The sequence below is a fragment of the Schistocerca cancellata genome, chromosome 6, assembly GCF_023864275.1.
Source record: "Schistocerca cancellata isolate TAMUIC-IGC-003103 chromosome 6, iqSchCanc2.1, whole genome shotgun sequence".
NCBI lineage: Eukaryota > Metazoa > Arthropoda > Insecta > Orthoptera > Acrididae > Schistocerca > Schistocerca cancellata.
Genome location: NC_064631.1, coordinates 338,028,262 through 338,052,114, shown reverse-complemented (window position 1 = coordinate 338,052,114; position 23,853 = coordinate 338,028,262).

Here is a 23,853-nt window from a genome sequence, read left to right as displayed (position 1 = left end):
TGCTGTGAATTGGATTCGAGGACATGCCATTCACAACCTATTTGGACAAATTGTGGACTCTGTACTCTATTTTTGGACATACCTCAATGACCGTCATTACGTCGTTGTCCGTCACCAAAAATACAGACAATTTTTCTCAAACATCCTTGGGAGTGCTTTCTACGACCCGCCTCGCAGCTGGAATGTGTTAAGCCAAGAGAGAAGAAGGTTTCCTGTTTGAACCAGTGAACATTTCTGAACAATTTAACGGAACACATCAATTTCGAGAAGACGTGACTCAACATATTACCAGCGGGGCGCAGAAGGCCTCTGAACAATTACATAACAAAAAGAAAAAAAAAAGAACAAGAAAGGAAACGAGAAAAAAAATAAAAACAATAAAAATAAAAATAAAATTCAGAAAAATGAAGATATTGTTTTGTTTGTAAGGATAGCCCTAACCTTGATTTCCCATATTTCCCCTGGTATATAGGCAGCTCTCTGGAGTAAGTTTAGTCAGGAGCCAACGCCTGAAGTGGACCATATTTTATTTTATTTTATTTTTTTTGTTATAGGATGAAAAGTGGCGGTGTTACTTAAGATTTTTTTGTAGTTCCAAAAAAAAAACAAAAAAATTAAAAAAAGAAAAAACGAAAAAAGCGGTCTAGGGCGCTGCAGTCATGGACTCTGCGGCTTGTTCCGGCGGAGGTTGGAGTCCTCCCTCGGGCATGGGTGTGTGTGTGTTTGTCCGTAGGATAATTTAGGTTAAGTAGTGTGTAAGCTTAGGGACTGATGAGCTTAGTAGTTAAGTCCCATAAAGTTTCACACACATTTTTGTAATAGTGTTTCCTGTCTCGCTCGGTTGTCGGCAGTTTCTGGCTTTGTTAATAACCCACACTGCGTCCCTCAGCAGCGAGCGGTTTCTGCGACACTGTGCAATGACTGTGACATCTGTTGGTGTGGTAAATGTCGGGTAACTACTGGCAACTGATGGCTGTCATGTGAAGCTTTGCATCCACTTAAATCCGCATTTGGTGTACGAATGTTCATTTGAGGACTGTTTGTCGGATGTCACGCAGAAGCAGGACATAGTCGCCGTTATGAGCACCGTAACCGTGATGATATTAAAAAGATGTGATGGTAAATTTAAAGTGAAAGGTTCCTTTAGTGCAGAGTCATACTGGAAAAATTACAGTGGCGATACAATCGTAATTGAAGAAGTTATTAATAGTTTAGTATGCAGAGTGCTAGCTTTTTGAGAACAGAGGAAGAGGCGCAGGCATCTTAGAAGCGATCGTTGCGTTTCACGGTCACCTCTGAACGGAAACGAACGTATGTAAGCAGCCTCAGAGCTGGCTCGTGGTCCGTTCGCTCAAAGTCATTCTCCAACTGTTTGTGTCACGGTCACTCAGTCAGTGCCGAGCCCCGTGGCAAGGTGTGTTGGGATATTATCCGCAATGGGAACACGATAGCCCTTGGAAATATATGTGCTGACATCTTTCAGTGACATCGAGGAATTTTAACAATGCTTAGTTAAAGAACTGTTACAAGTGAACTTACGTAACTGGTAGCACATGAGATGTCTTTTTCGCTTCAGTGTAACGTGGTTAGTGCATTGTCAGCCGTGTTCAAAATGCCCGTGGCAAATGGAATATTAAAATTTACCACTTTTAGATGACAAGCAACAAACAATAACATGAATTTTAAGTTCCCCAAGAAGTGTTTCTGTATGAAATTTAGCCCAAATGTACCTCCCACTCAGTGAAATGTCTACGTATTATCAAACCTATGTGCCCACAAACTGTTGTTTAACTTAAATTCATATGCTAACATTTGAATAAACAGAACCTAATTTTAACTGTAACTGGTCTGAATACAACTTCTCTTAATATTAAATTAAACTGAAGTTAAATATTTATCTGGCCCTAACCAAAATTTCAACTTACATCGCATCCTGACAACATTGTTGCAGATTTCTCGAAAGCATAACAACAAACAGCTAGCAAGTAGCGCCTAAACCAAATTTCTGTTTTTAAGTAAAATTTCCAAACAAAATTCAAACTGTTGCATTCCATATGGTACAATGTGGTAATTCTTAATAAGAAAACCTTCTTTATACAGTGGGATGGGGAGAGTAACTACTCCTACGCAATGATTTTCGAATGAGGTACATATTCAAAAACGCTGAGTTAAGCTACACATTATCTTCACACATAATATTGGTCTGAATAATACTATGCATAAGAAAGTCAACAATGATTTAACCCTCCGTTAATCGCGCGAAAATTCGTTACGTGGTCACTCGGTTGCAATAATTTAATAAGATTAAATTTCAAAATAACAAATTTGCATATGTTTTTCATGTAAGCATTTAGGTGTGTGTAACAATGCAACTACTTATTAAAATAACACGAAAATGTTTATTTCAAAACAACTACCTAACTAATAAGCATATACAAGCAGTAATTTAGTGACAAAGTGCAAACAAAATTGAAAAAAGAACACATTTGACAACACAGTTTACACATGTCTTTCAGGTGATCTACACATGTCTAGTTGTTGCATTTAGTGCAACGCATACAAGTTGTTTTATTTCGTGTTCTTCCACATATATAACACCTTCCATATGATCAAATTGATTTTTCTAGCTATTCCACAATTTCTTGAGTGCCTAACAGTAATTTAGCCCTTCTCCGAATTTCACATGTAAGGCTTTCAGTAAGGGAACTTCGCTCTGTTTGAGGCTTTATTAGTTCCCAGACGATCTTTGTTATAAAATCAGCCAGTTTTACAATCTGATTTGAAGCCATGCAGTGTATTTATATATGCATAAAGCATTTATGGCTGCAAAGTTCAAAATATTATAAATCAGTACCATAGGCCACCTTCTTGTACTAAGGGACAATGCTCTTCTGACAAAGCTGATCTAAAGGATCTACCCCCACTTTTACATGTTATAGAAAGTAATCGTTTCAGGTTTATTTTGTTCCCCTGTTGAACGATCTATAGCGTCATCGAAATGTATGCTTGACATCACCAACACTGTTCTATTTTTCTTTGGACAGTATGAGACAATGCAAAATCCTGTTGAAATCCAAAGATAGTTAATTTTCGCTCCTTTTCTCTGTTTGGTAGAAATTATTTCTCTCGTTTTTTCGTACTGTTCCGACGTATGTCAGTTCCTTCGCCTGAAGTTTCTTGACTAAAGACAAACCAGTAAACCACTTGTCACCAGTAATATTTCTGCCTGTACGTCGTACTCAGGGGCGGTGGCAAGGGGGTGGAGCTATGGGGGCTATAGTCCCACACCCCCGTATCATCGTGCACTGGATAAAATGACTTCAGCAATCAGTGAATACATTACTCCAGCAGATTCAACCTTTTTTTTAATAATTATGTAGCAATATAGGGTGCAAAGTATTCCAAAAACATTTTAACAGAAGAATAAAAGCGGCAAAAAGCTTACTACCTAAACCAGTAAATATCATTTAACTTAAAATAGGCGTCTTATTATTCATTAATACACATTTTTTACCCTGAACTCCAAAACAGTTACCAAAAACTACTTCAAGCAACATCAAATTTTCAAATTTTACCAATTTGTCGGTAGAGGACGCCTACTCTCCTTTTCTTAAGCCATATTCCAGTCGCCCCAGCCCCCGCCCCCTTGACCGACTTCTAGAATCGCCCCTGCTTGTACTGGTTCGACCATTCGAAGAACAATATCTTCAGCTGAATTACAGGCATTATATGGTCCCTCTGGTTGCTTACCGACGTACGGCTCTAAATTCAAAGTGTAAGCTGTGTTTACATCAACCAAAGCAAACACTTTTGACACATACTTTGCGGGATTACTAAGAATATATTGCCTGAATGGGCAGTTTCCTCTAAATGCCAAAAGCTGTTCGTCAACAGGAAGATATTCACTAGGTGGAAAATATTTTTGGCATTGTTCGTGAATACTTCAAGTACCTGTCTGATAGCAGCTAACTTGTCAATCTCTCTGCGAACACCTCTATCATGGATACTATCAAACCTCAGACATCACAACAGAAGCCTGAATCGGTTTTCACTCATGCATAAATACGAGTAACATGATTCTAGTCCGTTTCCCTTTGAGTTATCCCACAATTTCGATATACTCTTCCTAGAACATCTCAAAGATCCACACAGATATAACAAACCAATGAAAGCTCTGATCTCTATTGTATCTGTTTCTTTAGCATCCCTTTTTCTAGAGAAGTTACCATGAACTTCACTGATGTATATATCAGTGCATGTTGCGATAATGCTTATTTTGTTTTCACCCAAGACCAGATTCAAAATTTCTATTTCTGTATTTTTATACGTACTTGAGTTTTTGGTCCAGGCAAATGCATCATAATACTACAAGATCTGATTGTAGGTATTTTTATTTCCTCCATTTAGTTAATCCGTCTTTCCCTAAAAAATGAATCCTCTTGAGTTACTTCTTCCTGTGTCTCATATTCATCATTTTCTGACACTTCTTGTTCTGTTCCCGAATCATGATCGCCTTTATGAACCCAACCCTCAGTCGCTGAATCAGCACTATCACTATGAGCACATTCATCATTCAGCTCTTTGAACCATTCCAGGCATACATTAGGATCTCTACTAAACTCTGTCCGAGGCTTTTTTGCCTTTGACATTTCGTCCACAATCTAAAAATAAAGAGATTAGTAGATAACACGGAAGGTAACTGCAATCAGTTTCAATACGCCTTCATTTACGCGCATGAAAGATCAACTGAATCTAGCAGAGTTCACGCGGATGACCAGTGTCATCCAGACTACAATAATGTTTCATAAACTATGTATCTTTCGTAACTGAAAGCAAACAATGACTGGAGCTAATATCCGGAGAGTTAACAGACAGGTACTGATAATGGCGCGAACTCAGTCTTTTTTTTTTTTTTTTTTTTTCCTTTATTGAATTTCAATTCCCCCCGAAGGGGGCGGGCTGGCAGCAGCTTAGGACGCCGCTCTGCAGCCTACAGATTTTCTGACAAAGAGCAAAGAGCAGGAGAATAAATAATAATAAAAAACAGGCGATAAAATCGGGGACTTAGTGAGTAACAAGGTGAAAAGAAAATGGGGAAATTAAAACAAACAACAGAGGGATGATGAAGCGAATAAAAATACATACGGAGCAGACAGGGGAAACAATAGACAATTAAAAAAAAACACGGCGACAGTCTGGATTCTGTTCGCAAAGTATATAAAATGCACACCCAGCGACAGCATGGTTTCTGTTCGCAACACAACACTGAATAGTCACTAGAACACAGCACGAAAAAGTCGGCAAAGGTGACACCACAGTCGAGAGCAGGTGGGGGGAAACTGGACAGGAGATGGGAAAAGAAAAAGGGGGGGAAAGGAGAGTAAAAGCGAAGGGGGGGGAACCGGGAAAGGAGCTGATGGAGGATGAGGACCCATAAGAGGGGTGGGGGGCAGACGCGACAGGGAGGGGGGTAGGCAGAGGAGGGGAATACAAAAGGACTGGGGGGGGAGAAGGGAGGTAGGGAGAGGTGTAGTGGGGAGGAAACAGGACGGAAGGGGGGGGAAGAGGGAGCCCAGGGAAAGGACAGAGGAAAGGAGGGGGAGGGAGGATCAGAATTGATAGGAAGGATAAATGGAGGGAGAGAGGGCATCATCCGGGAGGGGGAGTTGACGGAAGCCACCCTGGGAAAGGAGATGGAGGGTGTAGAGATGGAGGGTAGGGGGGACACAACGGTGAAGACGGGGCAGGGGGCGAGGATGGGAGAGGAGAGGAGCAACCAGGGGGTGAGGGGGGTTCAAGACGGCGGGAGGTGTAGAGGATGCGGATATGTTCGAGGAAGAGGAGCAGATGGGGGAAAGGAATGAGATCATAGAGGATCCGCGTGGGGGACGGGAGGCGGATACGGAAGGCGAGGCGGAGTGCATGACGCTCAAGGATCTGGAGGGACTGATAGAATTTGGGGGGGGCAGATATCCAGGCAGGACTGGCATAACAGAGGATGGGACGGATTAAGGATTTGTAGGTGTGGAGGATGGTAGAGGGGTGCAACCCCCATGTCCGGCCTGAGAGGAGTTTGAGGAGGCGGAGGCGGTTGTGGGCTTTGGATTGGATGGATCGGAGATGAGGGATCCAGGTGAGGTGACGGTCAATGGTGAGGCCAAGGTAGGTGAGGGTGGGGGTGAGACGGACAGGACGTGCGCAGACAGTAAGGGAGAAATCCAGGAGCCGGAAGGAGCGAGTGGTACGACCTACGATGATTGCCTGGGTCTTGGAAGGATTGAGTTTCAGGAGCCATTGGTTACACCATGCAGCAAAAAGGTCAAGGTGATTCTGGAGAAGGCGTTGGGACCGTTGGAGGGTAGGAGCGAGGGCGAGGAATGCGGTGTCATCAGCATATTGCAAGAGGTGCACTGGAGGGGGGGTTGGGGCATATCTGCTGTGTACAGGAGGTAGAGGAGAGGGGAGAGGACAGAGCCCTGGGGCACACCGGCAGAGGGGTAGAAGGTGCGGGAATTGGCATGATGGATGGTAACGTAGGAGGGGCGGCGGGAGAGGAAGGAGGCCACCAGACGGATGTAGTTGATAGGAAGGGCGTAGGTTTGGAGTTTAAACAGGAGACCGGGATGCCAGACACGGTCGTAGGCCTTTTCAAGGTCAAGTGAGACAAAAATGGCGGAGCGACGGGAGTTAAGCTGGAGGGAGAGGAGATGAGTGAGGCGGAGGAGTTGGTCATCAGCAGAGAAGGAAGGTCGAAAGCCACATTGTGTGTTTGGGAGGAGGTGGTTTTGGTGGAGGTGGAGATGGATGCGCCGGGAAAGCATGGATTCCAAGAGCTTGCTGAACACCGACGTGAGACAGATAGGACGATAGGAAGAGGCATCAGATGGAGGCTTATTGGGTTTGGAGAACATCAGGATACGGGAGGTTTTCCACAGGTCGGGATAGAAGCCAGTGGCAAGGATGACATTGTAGAGGGCGGCAAGGAGGGAAAGGAAGGAGGGGGGGCAGTGTTTGAGGTGGCGGTAGGTAACGCAGTCGTGGCCGGGAGCAGTGTTGCGTTTAGTGCGGAGTGTGAGGCTGATGTCCTGTGTAGTGATGGGAGTGTTAAGTGCAGATGGTGGGGTGTGGCCCAAGTACTGGAAGCTAGGAGCAAGGGGAGGAACAGAGGTATTCGTACGGTCCATGACATCAGGGAAGAGGGAATAATCAAAGTGGGGATCATCTGGGATGGAAAAAACATCAGAGAGGTGGGAGGCAAAGTGGTTGGCCTTACTGAGATTGTCAGGAAAGGGACGGTCATTAAGGAGGAGAGGGTACTGGGGGGTGGGGCGGTTCCCAGTAAGGCGGTGGAAAGCAGACCAATACTTGGAAGAGTTGATGGGGAGCGTGGTGTAGAGGTGTGTACATGTCTGGCGCCAGGCTCGGCGTTTCTTTGCAACAAGCAGGTTGCGGATGTGTCGCTGTAATTGCCGGTGGCGGGTAAGTGTATCCCGGTCACGAGTGCGTAGAAAAGAGCGGTAGAGGCGGCGGGACTCCCGAAGGAGAAGGACGGCCTGTGGAGGCAGGGCGGGGCGGTGAGGGTGGATGGCTTTGGCGGGGATATGGGTGGCGACGGCGTCAGACAAGGTCTGGTGCAGGAAGGCAGCAGTGCGAGAGATGTCATCAGGAGACTGGAGGGTAAGGTCGTGGCTGTCAACCTGGGTGTGAATGGAATCCCGGTAGGCATCCCAGTTGGCACGGGAGTAATCATGGACAAGTTTAGGAGGGACGTCAGGGCGAGGAGCGTGGCGGGGATGGCGACCGTTAGAGATAGTGAGGAGGACAGGAGCATGGTCACTGCCAATGAGGTCAAGGACATCCGCGGTGATGCGCCCAAGGAGGTTGGGAGAGGCAAGGACTACATCAGGAGTGGTGTTGGATTCGGGCCGGGTGTGCTGGGGCAGGGGAACCAGGTCTCCCTGGAGAGTGGTGAGAAACTGATTGCACCGCCGGAGGTCGGCAGGATCACGGCTGTGGATATTGAGGTCAGCGGCAATCACGTAGGTGGAGAAGGTGCGGTCAATGTGAGCCAGGAAATCATACGGGAGGGGGTGCGAGGGCGGACATAAATGGTGGCACAGGTGATGGTAAGGGCGGGGAAGAAGAGGCTGAGGGTGAGATGCTCGGCAGGATTGTTAAGGAGAGGTTGGGGCTGGACAGGGAGGTGCTTGAGGTGGCCTATAGCAACTCCGCCACGTGCCAGAGGGTACGGGTTATCGGTACGATGGAGGGTGTAAGGGGCAGTGGAGACGGAGATACGGGGCTGAAGGAAGGTTTCATTGAGGACGAAAGCATCCACGCGGTGCTGACGTAGGGTGTGGAGGAAGAGGAGTTTGTGGGTGGGCAGGGAGCGAATGCTGTGGTACAGGATACGGTACGGTTGTTGTACCATGGGAGTGGAAAGTTAGACGAGGGTGGTGAGGGGGGTGAAGGTGAAGTGGGCCTGGTTGTGGGAGTAAGTGGCATAGGTGGTAAGATGGAAGATGGAACGGGCAGCGAGGGCGATGTGGGAAAGAGTGTGGGAGCGCTGGAAGGGGTGGATGTTTTGGAGCACAATGGTGGTGAAACGGATGATGTCCTCAGCAGTAGGGGGAGGGCGGAGCGAGTTGTTGGGGTGGATGGGGTCATCAACAGGACGGACAGGGACGGTGAGCTCAGGGGTTACTGGTGGAGGTTTTGCTTTACACTTCGAGAAGTAGGTAGGATGTGGTTCATTACAAGTGTTGCAGGAGGGGGGAGAGGTGAGGTTGGGGCAATGCTTGAGGAAGTGGGAGGCTTTGCAGTGGGGACAAGTAGGGGGGTTCTTGCAGGCAGAGGTAACGTGGTCATTGTAGGTGAGACAGCGTTGGCAGCGGTAGGATTGGACTGGGGAACGGGAGGGGTCCACCTTATGGCGCTGATTGTAGATGAGGGCTCCCTCGGTGAGGAGGCGGTCAATGGAGGAGGAGGATTCAGTGAATATCCGCATGAGAAAAGTCGGCCCGGCATCATTGAAGATGCGACGGGCCGAGCGGATTTCGATGTCGGGCCGGGAGTTGAGTTCCGCCAACACCTCAGCCTCCGTGATCACGGGGCTAAGCTTCGTGATCACAGCGGTGAAGGTCGGCGGACGTCGGGGAGGTTGAGGCTGACGGGGAGAGGACGGGGTGTGGTATGGGGTGAGGGTTGCACGTTGGCCAAATTGGATACGAGGGATGCGGGAGAGGAGGTCGGTGTGGAAGGAAGCATTGGGGGATTTTATGAGGACCGAGTCCTTGCGAGGAATCAGTTGGGAGATGGGAGCATTGGGGCAGTATTTCCGGATGGCGAGAGTGAGGGAGCGGGCATCAAGGAATTGAGGGTCAGGATTGGAGAGGACAAAGGTGTGGGTGGCAGGCGTGGTGGGGGTGGGGGTCGGGGCCGCGTCCATGGGAGTGGGTGGGTCACGGGGATCGGGGGTTTTTTTGGAGGAGACTTCGGGGGAAGGGTCAGCATTCAGGCGCTTGGAAGGTTTCGTGGACACCACTGGGTGGGGAGGGGGCAGGGGGACGGGTTGCAGGGGGAGATGGCGGGGGGCAGGACCACCCTGAGCAGCGGAAGACGCAGACGGTGGGGGCGTGGGTGTCACTGAGACTGTGGAACGTCGAGCAGAGATCCGTGCTGGCTTGGAGCCTGTCGGAGGCGGTGCGGGGAGCGGCGGAAAGTCTGTAGCTGTCGATGGGGCGACAGTGATAGGGGAAGAGGAGTTGGGGGTGGGTACAGCCGAAAGCGGCGCAGGGGTGGGGTGGACAGGGAGAGAAGGAAGGACGGGAAGTGGGGTGGAGGATGAGCTCCATGTGATGGTGGTTGGAGCAGCGGAGGGAGAGGTGAAAATGATAGTGGTAGTGGTGGTGGGTTGGGACATGGTGGCGGCGCGCGAGAAGGGCGGCGGCGGCGACCAGACGGCGGCGGCGGTGACCAGACGGCGGCGGCGGCAGGCGGCGGCAGGCGGCGACCAGGCGGCGGCGGCGGCGGCGGCGGCGAGCACCGGCAGGCGGCGAGCACCGGCAGGCGGCAGGCGGCAGGCGGCAGCGGCGACCAGGCGGCGGCGGCGGCGAGCACCGGCAGGCGGCGACGGCGGCGGCGGCGGTGAGGACCGGCAGGCGGCGACCAAACGGCGGCGGCGGCGAGGACCGGCAGGCGGCGGCGGCGGCGGCGGCGGCGGCGGCGGCGGCAACCAGGCGGCGGCGGCGGCGGCGGCGGCGTCGAGGAGGAGGACCGGCCGGCGAGCAGTAGTGACGGCAAGCAGACGACACGGCAAGGAAACGGTGGGGAGCTTCCACCTCGAAGTTGCACCCTGAGAGTTGCCCAGGCAGTGAAACTCTTTGATGAAGAAGAGAGGGAATCCAACCCTCGAATGCGAACTCAGTCCAGCCTTGTCAGACAACATTGAGCGGGAAAGTCATTTGGATGACGAGTGTCATCCGCGCGAGCGATGGAGGTTTAATGTTAACGGAGAATTTTTACAAAAATCAAATGTCTTTATCAGTGGATACGTTAATGCATGACTCGGGGAAGTAGGGTGGTCTTTCTCTCAGCTCTGAGCTGGTAATGATCTTTCCGACAAACTAGCTGCGCAGTGCTGAGCTAAGAGATACAATTACGAAGGGTGTTTGAAAAGTTCGTGCAAAGCCCGAGAGATGGCACCACCGGCGCGTATGGAGGTCATGTTTATTTAGTAGCAACTTCAGAAAGAACGCACACGAAGTTTCAGCCATATTGGTCTATTTCTTTGCGTTTGGCATTCGTGTGAATCAAGGAAGTTGAGTGATTTTCAAAAAATGGACGAAGAAGAATTTCGTGTGGTGATTAAACATTACTTTATGAAAGGAAAAACGCCTCAGGAGACTAAAGAGAAACTTGATAAACATTACGGTGACTGTGCTTTCGATTAGAATAGTTTATAAGTGGTTTCAAAATTTTCAGAGTGGCCATATGGGCACAAGTGATGCTCAACGTACTGGACGCGCTGTGGAGGTTACGACTCCAGAAATCATTGATAAAATCCATGACACTGTGATGAGTGACACAAGAGCTAAGGTGCGTGAGATTGGTACTGCTGTGGGCATCTCGAATGAACGGGTACACAGTATTTTGCATAAACATTTGGACATGAGAAAGCTATCCGCAAGATGGGTTACGCGATTGCTCACGCTTGACCAAAAACGGAATCGTGTAAAGTGTTGCAAGTATGGTTTGCAGCTGTTCAGGAAGAATCCGCAGTACTAAGCGTCGTTTCGTCAATGTGGATGAAACATGGATATATTACTATACTCCTGAGACCAAACAACAATCTAAACAATGGGTTACCAAGGGAGAATCTGCACCAAAAAAGGCCAAGACCAGTCCTTTGGCCAGAAAGGTTATGGAGACTGTCTTTTGGGATTCGCAAGGGATAATTAACTATCTGGAAAAGGGTAAAACTATTAAAGGTGCGTATTATTAATCGTTATTGGACCGTTTGAAAACCGAGCTGCAAGAAAAACGCCAGCGAATGACCTCAAAAAAGTCCTTTTCCATCACGACAATGCACCAGCACACACCTCAGGAGTTGTGGTCGCAAAAGTAATGGAAATATGACTAACTCGTTTCATATCTCCTCTATTCTCCAGACTTGGCTCCCCCGGACTACTACTTGTTCTCCAGTTCGAAGAAATGGCTGGCGGGACAAAGATTATATTCAAACGAGGAGGTGATTCCAGCAACTAACAGCTATTTTGTAGAATTGGACAATTCTTATTATTAGGAAGGGATCAACAAATTAGAACAGCGTTAGACGAAGTGTGTAAGTCTAAAAGAAGACTATGTCGAAAAACGAAAAAAGCTTCACCCCAAACACGTAAGTAGTTTTTATTTTTGCACGGACTTTTCAAAAGCCCCTCGTACAAGTCAATACAGCACTACTGAACTGTCCATCGCCTAGGAAATTTCAACTAAGAACGTATCAGACTGCACAGAGGCAAAGATTACGCCACAGCAAGACCAAAGATTGTTTAACAATAACATAACTTACTATCTGACGTGCACATCGGTTACTTACAGAAATCACAATGACGTGCTGATCTCCCACAATTATTAGTCTCAGAACAATAATCAACATTAAATACAATTTTTAGGACATTTGGACTCTGAGCTGTGGCAAGTTCTGTTTAGAGTAGTAAAATTTGCAGTACTTAACATAGATTTAGTGTGTATGTGAAACCACAGATTTTTGAATGTCCAAAGTTACTGAAGAAAGTGAACTTTTATAGCCCTTATTTCCTTACTCCATTTCAAAGTAGAAACTATGACTTTATTTTTCGGTTTAAGCTATTTCCTGGATGCTCAGTCGAAGTAGTTTAAAAGCCCTTGTCGCGCGCCGGCTGAGGTGGCCGAGCGGTTCTAGGCGCTACAGTCTGGAACCGCGCGATCGCTACGGTCGCAGGTTCGAATCCTGCCTCGGGCATGGATGTATGTGATGTCGTTAGGTTAGTTAGGTTTAAGTAGCTCTACAATCTAGGGGACCGGTAACCTCAGACGTTAAGTCCCATAGTGCTCAGAGCCATTTGAACCATTTTGAAACTTGTCGCTCAATAATAACAACTGCAAACCCACGCTGCATAGAGCAATAATTAAAATTCCGAGAACAATGTCAGGTTACTGAACATCAACTCCAAATTACAGTATAACTTAAACGACTTTCAGTGCACGTCACGAAATTTCTCAGGAGGCACGACTAATTCGACAAATATCTTCATAGTTCAGCCTGCTTGCACGAGACATTTATAAATTACAAGTATATACACAAAGCTCTCTCGTGAATCAATCTGTCTTTTAGTTAAAACCGAGCCAAAATTGCTACAGCAGAGAATAATAAAGGCGGGGGACCTTATAATAAGAAGAGATTTACGCAAAGTGAACTGGCGACAGATATAAGAGTCATTTAGTGAACAATATTTTATAAGTTACGGTATAAAGGAGTGTTGCAACAAATTTGTTGAAACTCTCAGTCCTAACTCGCCACATTGATCCACCGGTTACGAATGATTTCATCTCCGAAAGCAACCTGTATTCTTTTCACAAGAAAATGTAATTTATAAAATCCAAGATAGGATAAAACTGCTAATGAGTTTGGCACTGTGTGTGGCTGCTACGCAGGAAATATATGACAAAGTTCTTTAAAGAGCGTGAAGAGTATCACGCAAGTACACAGCAGTAATATTTAGGACTGGCAACGGCCAGATGGGGAGTCGTTCTTCTGACCTGCTGGGCACACAGGCAGTGCTGGCTAGAGCCGTAGAGAACGTGTGAGTTGTCAGAACTGTATTCGTCGTGTAGCTGGAGGCTAGCTTTCCAGGTGGATGAACTGAAATAAAATTGTGCGCGTACCCGAAGTTACGCCACCAGTGCAGGCCACCAGACAACCCGTGCTCACACCCCTGCTCCAACTCCATCACCACCACACTGCTCTGATAGACGAACGTTAAATTTACATCTAACTACGCCATGCTCATCCTCAAACTTTTCTCCGGTACTATGCAGCAAACAATAGGAATACTGTTTGGTTATAATTAAAGTGCAGTTGTAACCTAGGTTCAGTGTGGGCTGTAATTATCATATGACAGCAAATTTGATAGATATTTTAATACGTTAATGCGGAAATTTTTTACTCCGGAAAAAGTTCCAGTTGCGCCAACAGGTCCAAATCTGGCCCTGTACACTTGTACAACGGTACGACATTGATGCTACCATTTGACAAGCCATAACGTGAATGAACATTATGACTATCGAGAAGAGAGACGGCGCACTGTTAGTGAAACCGTTTATCGTGAAGCGCAGCAATTACTGTGCTGTATTGAGAGAGTATCGCCGACTGGAATGTCTGAGGAGAGACCTGATGTCATTAAATGATTTATAGAAGATGATATTGAAATTCGAATACACGGGTGACCTTGGTTAGGCACCTGGAAGAGGAAAGGGGAATATACTGACGAGGTTGCTGCTACGAGGTGTTCAAAAAGTCTCCCCGCAGTGCCGTATGATTGTTAGCCGAGCGTGCCATATGCCACAGTGAATATATCGAAATGAATCTCAGTGAAATACAGGTTATTAATTTAATGAATATTCATTTTCACTTGCAGATTTTCACATTAAATTTTTAAAGTGTCCCCCCTGTTGTTGAATACACAATTCAATTAGTCTTATCATGTTTCCAAATACAAGCTTTAACGTTTCTTCTGTAACAGAAGTAGTGAAAGTGCATATTCCAGTTTTCAATTCATCGATGGATTTTGGACGGTTTTTATAGATAGTTTCTTTCGCTGCACACCAGAAGAAAATGTCAGGTGGTGTTAGTTCAGGCGATCGTGGAGGACAAAGTCCCTGTGAAATTATGCGATCACCAAAAGCATCAGCAAGCAGTGAAATTTAAATGCGAGCTGTATGCGCGGATATACCATCTTGTTGAAAATAACCGTTCAGTACTTCACTTAACACAAGTTGTCCTATGAATGGGTGCAGAATATCACTGCAGTATCGTTGTGCGTTTATAGTTTCGTTGAAAGGCATAGGACCCACAATCCGATGCCTAGAAATTACAATCCAAACTCCTATTTTCATAGAATGAAGTGATTCTTCATGAATACACAATGGATTTGCAGTGCTCCAAATATGAGAATTTTGGGAGTTATGTACTCGTATAAATGAAGCCACGCCTCATCAGTGTAAAACGTTTAATTAAGAATATCCCTTCAATTTTGTTGAAAGAAATTTTTAAACCATTCACAATAATGCAGTCTCTTGCCATGATCAGTATTTTTCAGTTCTTGCACGACTGTCACTTTGTATGAGAAAAGTTCTAATTTTTTCCTGACAGCTGTGTGGGCTGTTCCGACATTAACATCGATCTCCTGGGCGAGTTTTCTTACTGACTTGTCCTGACTGATGTACATTTTATCGAAAATATCGAGTAGTTTATCCTCAGACAAAAGACTAGGACAAATACTTCTCGGTGCATCTATCACTGAACCCGTGCTTCGAAATCTCGCACAGTATCGCGATGTGGGAGTGTTGTCTCCGGGAAAACTGAATGAAATGGTTGACGAACTGAAACTGTGAATTTACCGCCAGCTTCGAACACTTGTTTGACTAGATACACACATTCTTCAATGGTTAGCATTTTAACAGAGACGAAAACGAAACAACCGAACAAAGGAACTAAACTTTAATGTTCACGTCAATACGTAACGACACACACCAATGATACTACTGACACAGGCTGAGATACACAAACAGTGGGAGAGCTCACTTGAAGGGAAGTAACCCAGACAGGCGAACAATCTTAAGGCATGAGCGGCTAACAATCATACGGCACTGCGGAGAGACTTGTGGAACACCCCGTGTAACTGACTAATCAGTACGTACTCCGGGTACGGCTATTGCACCCCCAACGGTACGCTAAGTTAGGCGGTCTTTTTTACACTGGTACCCGAAATGAGCCAAAAAGTGCAGCGGCTAAAACATCATGATTCGCATATATTTTCCGAATTTGTTTTTTGGTTTCTGCCACGGACCAAAGTTGGTGACCTATGACTAGGCAATGTTTTATGGAGTGAAGAGGTACACTTTACACTGCACGGTACAGTGAACACACGGAACTGCCGAATCGGGTGCTCTGTTTAACCGTGTCTTGTGGACGAAGAGTCATTTCACTCGCTGTATGTGAGTATGTGGCGTGGATGCATAAGCACGTTTATTCTCGGACCATTCTCCTTCAAGAGAAAACACCTAGAGGACATGTCAGTTGTATCGTGACGTCTACATCTTATTTAGATCTCCTAGCACAGCACGTCTTTACTTCTTTGGAAGACCACAAATGGCCGGCAAACACTGTTTTTACGCAAGATAAGACAACACCTGATGTCATTCGCCCAGTGGAAGATCTACTTAATGCAACCTTCCCTCAAAAGTGTTACCCCCAGACGTTTTCCAGACGCCTGGCCTGCAAGATGACTTGATCTGAAACTACGGCACGTTTGGCTCTGGGAATATATAAAATAACGCGTTTATCAGCGACACCTTTGGTCTCTACCTGATCTGAAGGTCAATATCGAGGAGTACGACACTCAAGATTCCACCGGATCTGCTGCAAGAATCTGTTCATCGTGTCGTTTTACGGGTGCAGCATCTCATCGACGACTCTAGCGCTCATACGGAACAGACTGTGTAAGAAGCATTTAATAATAAAATCAACATTATGTCCTGCTCACTTGTTTGACCACTTCTGCTCGCATCCCATTCCTAATCCATTACATATGGAAACATTTATATTGGTCTCCCTTGCGTTAACACCGCTAGGTTTGCACCTGGTGCCCAAAGTTGGAACTAATTTATTTTCCAGCCTACATAGGTACCGCATTAACGCATTAGAATATCTACTACGTTTCTCTGAATTACAGCGCACAGTTTACCTCTGTGAGTAGCTGCGCACAATCGTAATCATTCGGTACACGTGTAACGTGGCTATAATTTAGCACCTTACAAGCACTCATCTACATACTTTGCCGTGATTTACAATCGGAATTAGGTATCATTTGATAGGTTGTACATCATATGTATGAATATTTAAGGAAGATTGACATTGTAAATAGCTGTTAACGCTTACAGCATGGATTGCCCTTATTATCAAAATGGCTAAATTATTGATTGCTTCTACTAGAAAAGGTTGGAACACCAGTGGAAATGAAATGGCAAGCGTGACACAGGCCCTGTATGGAAAAGCCCGCACAGGTGTGTTGGTTCTGCTTAACAAAGGAAGTAGGCCAAGAGGGATTATTGGGGCACCTGAGCGCTGAAACACAATACAGGGGCCAGAAGAATAATCGGATAATACTTTGGAAACTATGAATATCTTGGATGCAGCAGAAAGGAACAAGGTAGCATCACGTCTGAAATCATGCAGGCTGGATAATTTCCAACTATTTTTACTCTGATAAACGTACTATTGTATGAATTGCTAATTAACGAGGATCTGAAATCATGCAGGCTGGATAATTTCCAACCATTTTTACTCTGATAAACGTACTATTGTATGAATTGCTAATTAACGAGGATAGGTATTTCCTCACAAAATATCAACACTAGACGACAAAAGTCTAAAATATGGTTCAATGGCGTTTGGAAGATTCTGTAGTGAGGGAGAATATTCCATGATTTTGAGAATGTGATTCGCCTTCTGTTTTTACGAGGGTGGGTACCCGATCTTTGCTGGGAAGCCAGTGGTAGAGAGAAAGAGGTCTCGTGTTTTGAGCTCCTGTGTTTGCCCGTCGCTCAGCATTAGCTTTTGTTGGTACAGATGGACTTGCTCTCTTTGCTCTCAGGAGATTTTATAGTTAGAATGGTTAGGCACTGTACAGTTGTGAAATGTATTAGCAGAAACAACATTTATCAATATTAATAGTTCCCTTAATCATTCATTTATTTTTATGTTGTAATTTATATGTTAAAGGAGGAAATAATATCAACATTAAGAGATCCTAAGATCTGATTCTGTGAGTAGTCTGGCAGGGTCAAATGTTAACTTTTGCGTTCAGTATTTTCTTTTGTGCACATTCATTTTACATCCGCGTGGCGTAGGATCTTGGACATGTATCAGTTCTGTTAAGATACTTTGGAACAACAACCGACCGCACAAATTTACATGACAGATAACCAAAATGAAGTTTCATCTTTTAGGTACTTCACAACACTACCCAACACTCCTTTAACGGGATGCATTATGACCCCATGACTCGAGACATCCATACGAGTCTTTGATTGCGTTTTCTTGTCTCTACATTGGAAATCTTGTTTTCGAGTGTCCTCGGAGTCATAGGCGGTGACATGAAAATAGATCTGAGCACCATGGGACTTAACTTCTGAGGTCATTAGCCCCTAGAACGTAAAACTACTGAACCCTAACTAACCTAAAAACATCACATACATCCATGCCCGACGCAGGATTCGAACCTGCAACCGTAGCGGTCGCGCGGTTCCAGACTGTAGCGTCTAGAGCCGCTCGGCCACTCCAGCCAGCGCGGTGAGATGACTGGATAAAATCTTCGCGGTTTTTAAGCGGCGCCAGTTTCAATAAAATTATCGAGATTTAGATGGGTAGCTCTGCCAACGTCGCCAGGAGTAAAACTATTGACTGCCAGCTCTATTTTTCTTCCTTTATTGTGATTTCATTCTCTTTGGACCGTGGTACTACCCAATTCTTTAGAAAATCAGATTTACAATCTCACCACAGTTATTTAAAGGAAATAGGGAGCCTGGGATCACTGGTGATGGACTAGCTTGTGACTGTTTCACAATTTTAATTTGACTCAAAACAGACTTCATTATAAACTCCAGTTCGGACATTTGCCCTCTTACTGATGCAATATACAAATCTTCACTTTGATTAAATTACATAAACACGAATAAGAACCATATTATTTTGCGTCCGCAACCAAAATCATTGATAGTAGGAACGGTGAATAATCAATCACAAACAATCGTTCTTGTTTAACCATGTCTCAAGACACTAATAACACTATACACTTCCAACCAAAGTTACACAGCTACATATACCACAACTTCATAAAGAACAAAGAGATCTTAAAGCTTAATAAAACTGAACTGCTCACATAAAGGTCCACAGTGAAACATGCTTATACTAAAAATACAAAGTGGGTCAACCAAGGTCGCAAAACTTGCCTCCAGCAATAATAACGAGTTGCACGTTCATTAAAGGTACACAAATGACTAACACGAGTGTTAAATAAGAAGGGCTGGTAATAAGTCAACCAATAAAATGACTTACTGAAACGGCAATATTAACAAGGTGGCCTCATTTAACGGACAGAATGACTCAGAATGGTTCCCAAATTGTACTTGACTTTAGATAACAGGGTAGAGGCCCAATGCAGTGTTTGGAAGCAATAATGCTACGGCAGGCAGCCAACGTGAGCATTCATTCCCCACGGCTTGTGCACAGGGTCACGTAGCAGGTGGTATATATTTATATATAATCCGACTGGCCCCACAATGAGCGGTCCTGACAAGAATCGATAACCGCGACGGCGCCAGGGAACAAGCAGTCTTAACAAAAGGCCTGCAGCACAAATAGATTGCAATAAAAACAACGTCAAATCATAGCCACACTGGAATATGTTATAAGCACGCCCCCTAAATTCTTAAGGAGCAATATTCTAACATTACCTGTCTCCTAGTAAATTAGCAGGAAACTGAGAGATCACTTCCAGTATCCTTAAGGCACTTTCAACATTAAATAAACATACCAAATACGGCCATGACGAATGATTACACCGTTAACCTTACGGCTGCTGGGCACGTACACAACCGCAGCCAGTCCCAAAGATGACAATATGTCCTAAAACAAGTTAAAATTTGCATGAAAACCACTTAAAACGCACACTCCGCGGTTGATCAAAAACGGAATGAGGAACATCAGCCTCTTTTAAATAGCCACTGTAGAACCAAGTTCAGAATCATCTCCAGCAGCTACCCATGCCACAATGAGTTTCAACAGTCTTCTTAGTTAAACACAGAATAAAAGGCATAACTTGGAGCTTCCAAATTACGAGCTGGGAAGGTGTTCAGCTTGAGACGACGAACCCACGACAAATTTTGCATTCAAGGCAACCAATGCCTGGCAGCGTACATCCGGCGCGCGCCAAAGTACAAGGGCGGCGAGCACGGCGAGGCTCATCCACCACGGTTAGGGATGTGGGCTTGTTTTCAACACAAGTTGGCTCGTTGAACGCCGACCAGAGACTCACTCGTCACACGTTCACCCGGAAAACCCGTGCAGCAAAAGATAGCAGGACAACCGAATATCGACATAAGCGATGCAAGTTTAACACCCTAGCGCCAGCCGTGATGGGTTACCCTTACCCGTATGGGCAGGGAATGGTTGGCTGTGGCACAATCCGCCGCTCTTCAGCCGAGTGATACACTTAGTAAAAAGATGAAAATAATTCATATAAAAGACCATAAAAAGGGGGACATAGGAACATAATAAGGGGAGACACTTACACGGAGACGTTCATTATGGGACAAGTTCACATAAAGATAAAAACCACAGTTGGCGAGATTTTTTTTTTTGTACTAACCCTCTGCTGCTGCAGTTTCTTTTTTGGGGGGGATGCGGCCGCTGTGGCACTATTTTCCGGTTATATAACTACGATTACGTCCACGGGCACCAATGAGAGACGGCCTAAACGACGCGTGAGGGCAAGGGGAGTTGGGCAGCTCATAGCAGCTCCATCCCGCCACGAGACTGGGGCCCACGAAAATAGGCCTAGCTCGCTCGCTCGCTCGCTCGCTCACTCACTCACTCAACTCAGCAGAAAACCTGCATTGCTGCAGCTGTTAACTCGCAACTGCGTGTGTATGTACAAACGAGAACTGAATCTTCTACTTTAAACCATTATTATGGAATCTTACAGTTAATTGTCCTACAATGATAAAAAGTGCAATGGGCTACTAATAATTTGTTACGACTGTACGGATTTACAATAAAATTAAAAGCATTTCAAAATGATTATCAGTTGCATAAGGCACAACATTTTGTGTGAAATGAGGACTGGTACGCAGAGGAGAGTAAATGACACCAAGAAGCCATTATACTATATATGTCGGGAATTGATCTTGAATTTTGCTGTACGAATAGTAGTCAGTAAGACTTCATACTACCAGGTTCCAGCAGAAGATGTAATTCTCGTTCGTCAGTACGACCACGCCCAGTTGCGAGTTAACAGGCTTAGAAAAGCATTTTGTCTGCTGAGTTAAGCGAGCTAGCGATTCAGGCAACGCCGCCTAAACGGCAAGGCCTTACAATTCAACTATGACGTCACGTGTTCAGGCGAGGCACTTAGCGTCAACCCTACCTTCCACCAAATCATTGCGCTAACACTGTGTGAGAAATGGATAGATATAAGACAGTAAAAGACGTTAAGACGATCGAGCGTGACTATAAATGAAATTACTGCGTGTTGATTCCTTATCGCGGGGAAAAATGCTGAAGCATTTACTGTTTTCAGCTATGTCAGATATAGAATCATGAGCATTTTTTGCACTTACCAAAACTTTGGATGCCGAAAAATTCAAAGAACTAAAAGCTGTCGAGCTGTAAGAAATGACATTACTGACACTTACAGCAATTTCTTTCTTTCTAAGGTATCAGGTGTGAAATAACATACCACACTGAAGCAGACGGCGGAAGAAAGTTCTAATTAACAACAGCATATTTTGAATTATCGTATGTTATGTGTTTCGCTAATTTTAGAGACAAGGAAAAAAACAGAGTAGGTAGTGCATTCTGACGGTACACATGAAACTACTACCTCCCTGAACGTTGTGTATTGAGAAACAACAGATAAAGTTATCAGTTTAATCCTTAACCGATGGCTAGCATTTTCTTCCAGTGACACCTTCAATTGTACCAAAGTTTTAATTTACACTGACACAGTTTTATTCTCGGTACATTTACACAAACAAAATTGTAGAATATATGAGTACAGCTTACACATCAAAACAATGTTCAACAAATAATAATATACATCCATAACATATTTCAAGTATACGGACTGAAGTAGATTGTAAACAATAAAAGTGGAGAAAAGTTTACTAATAACTCTCACTAACCCTATGAGCACAAGTAAAACATACAGAAGTATCTATGAATTGCATGAAACAGTCCAGCATTATTCTAAGAATTGTTTTCCTTTGCTGTGTTCGTTTCAAAGACATAATGACTGATGCCACAGCCTCTTAATAGTTAAAGTAAGGACAGATGGTACTAATTACTCAAACTATATCACATTCGCTCTTCTAGACAGCAAAGTTTCTCCCACAAAACATCTCAAATATTAACAGTATGTTTCTCAATTATTGTGCTAATGGCCACAGCACAATATGTAGGGATGATAATAGATTTAAGTTTTTAAATGGGAGATCACATCCCACTAACAGATTTCTACACAAAAATAACGTTCACACAAATAGAGGAAGAAAAGCAAGACAATTCAAATTCATGACACATGAAAGGAATACAAACATGATACCCTTGTCCAACCACAATTAACTTTCAAAGCAGGATCAACATAGAACATGCAAATATTTCTCACCCAACGCTACAAAATGGCAATCACAGTGTTGATCTGATAATAGTTTTCGCATGAAACAAAAAAAAAAAAATTTAAAAAATAAAAAATACATTACTTTCAAAATGGTTCAAATGGCTCTGACCACTATGGGACTCAACTGCTGAGGTCATTAGTCCCCTAGAACTTAGAACTAGTTAAACCTAACTAACCTAAGGACATCGCACACATCCATCCCCGAGGCAGGATTCGAACCTGCGACCGTAGCGGTCTCGTGGTTCCAGACTGCAGCGCCAGAACCGCGCGGCCATTTCGGCCGGCTACATTACTTTCAGCAATGCATTTTCTGTTGACATCGCAAGCCACCTTTATCAAGATAGTTAATTAGTTTGTGCTCAGCACCACACGTCTGTTTTTCAGAAGGAGATTCTCTGGTTTTTGGCATCACTTTGGAACATACGAAGGGCAGTTAAATAGTGCTTGTGTTTCCTACAATATACCGTCTTTGCAAAAGTGCAAATGGCAGACCTACGAAGTGAAAAATAATATACTGCATGTATGTCGCTGACAGTTGTACTGGTAATCAAACTTCAACTGCCACGTACTTTCGTCGATAAGTACGGCTTAAAATGGAAGTTACTCACCACAGAACGCTTGGTAGGAACGAAGTTCTCTTTTGACCGTAGATAACCATTTCCTTCGCGTGTTCTCATCTGCCGGAAATTTAGAAATGTGAACCTTTTTCTTCTCGTCGTAATTACTGCCACAACCAGGAACCCAACACTTATTCACCATGGTGATGAGCACTTCTGAACAGCTACAGGCAATATACACTTCAAAGAGCAGAAAAGCAAACGATTTCACAGGGGAATTCAACTCACCAACACTACATCTCCGAAATAGTTGTTTACATGGTTCCACATAGCATACCTAGAGGCATCTATGTCGCGCTGCTATCGGTAGTTGGCTCTCGCTGTATGCCAGAAGATAATGACGTCACTCGCCTATTGGCAGAGAGTTGTTTAGATAGTGTTGATTCAGGCCTACCTTCGTGAAGTACGTGCCTTGCTGCGAGACCGAATGACGTCATGTGACACGATGAGTCGGTTCCACGTTTGAAACTGCCGCTTGTCGATTGATGGACACATCCAGTAGTTTCCATTCCATTCATGAGTCATTAACAAACTGTAAGAGAGATTACAATGAATAGGTCGTCCCTGTCTCATACTTTCGCCTTGTGGCTCACTCTCCAAGTCTGGCTGCACGTACATGCATTTTACGCGCACAACTCACCATGTTTGTTAGATGTCTCACATATCATCATGTCTTCCATATTTCCTAACATTTTATCGCTTGTCAAGCTGAAAGTGGACAGTCGTTAACCTTTTAGGTGATAATAGAGTGTTACAGGTACAGAAGTAGCTTCGAGGCTTCCAATGAAGTTATGTCACTAGCTAAAGATTTACTTCAGTTTCTTACGTGAGAAGGAGCATTTTATAAAATTTCCAGCTGATTCCCTGAGCTTCATAAAGTTTGCAGAACGGCGTTTCTTCAAATACACTCTGGAATAATGGATTCATGAGATCTTCTAATTTACTGTGTGAATTTCGAACAACAGCAATGATATTGCAAACGTCTAACGTTTTTATATTTTCACGGCTACTTTTTGTAA